General features: G+C 45.7%; 1 pseudogene; it reads left to right on the top strand.

Annotated features, from left to right (window-relative positions):
* The first annotated feature begins 384 nt into the window (after positions 1-384).
* On the top strand, positions 385-503 carry LOC128650861 (uncharacterized; annotated as a pseudogene).
* The last annotated feature ends 727 nt before the right edge of the window (positions 504-1,230 follow it).

The following is a 1,230-nucleotide window of genomic DNA, read 5'->3' as shown; positions in this document are numbered from 1 at the left end:
AGTTCCCAATTGCCCATGTACAGATTCGCGTAGCTAGACGCGAACCTGGTCCCCATGGCCGTGCCACATAGTTGTCTATAGAACTTCCCATCATGGTTAAAATAATTATGGTTTAAGATGTAACTGATGCCATCTAGGATAAACCTTTTCTGGGATTCTGGTACAGTAAGATCTTTATTAAGGAAGTACTCTATGGCTGCCAGACCTCCCTCATGTGGTATACTTGTGTAGAGGGAGGTCACATCGCAAGTGACCAACATATAATCCTCCATCCACTCTATTTGTTCCAAGATGTTAAGAACCTGGGTGGAATCCCTTATATAAGACGGTAAGTTAGTGACGTATTTTTGAAGGTTCTTATCCAGGTATTCGGATAAATTACTTGTCTACCTCCACACTGCCTTGAATGCACCCAATCCCCTCTGATCTCGGAAATTAAGCAGGGCCAGGCCTGGTCAGTACCTGGATGGGAGACCGCCTGGGAACACCAGGTGCGGTAGGCTTAGTCTACCTCCACACTATTCAATTACTCCTTCTCCCTCTCCACCTGCACTGTTCATTAGCCCATATCTCTTAAACTCACCTTACTTTTGTACTCATGAACTTTACCTATTCCTAAACACTCTCTCTCCCCTGCAACTCATCTCAAAAGCAGTCTCACTACTGCAAATCTGTATCTCATCTCATGTCACTCTCCCTCTTGCTTATACTTATTGCTGGTGACATCTCCCCTAATCCTGGTCCCCAACCACTGACAAACCGTGCACATCCCTGTGTACCATCCCATAGACTCAGAAAACAAAAATCTGCACATCTTACTCACATTCCTCTTGCATCTAAAACCACTACCCCTTTCAATTGTGCACTCTGGAACTCTCGCTCTGTTTGCAACAAGCTCACTTCTATATATGACCTCTTCATCTCCCGCTCCCTCAACCTTCTGGCCCTAACAGAAACCTGGCTCTCTCCCCTAGACACAGGATCCACTGCTGTTCTGTCACATGGGGGTCTCCACTTCAGCCACACTCCTAGGTCTGGTAATAGACAAGGAGGTGGTGTAGGTATTTTACTTTCCTCTCGTTGCACCTTTCAACAATTATATACTATCTCTTCCCTCACTTTTCCCTCATTCGAAACCCACATGATTTGCTTATTCTCCCCTCTCTCTGTACGTGTTGCAGTCATATACCGACCCCCTGGCTCCTCAACTCAATTTCTAGATCACTTGGC

Source organism: Bombina bombina, chromosome 2 (genome assembly GCF_027579735.1).
Source record: "Bombina bombina isolate aBomBom1 chromosome 2, aBomBom1.pri, whole genome shotgun sequence".
Classification (NCBI taxonomy): domain Eukaryota; kingdom Metazoa; phylum Chordata; class Amphibia; order Anura; family Bombinatoridae; genus Bombina; species Bombina bombina.
This window is presented reverse-complemented; position numbering and strand designations above follow the sequence as displayed.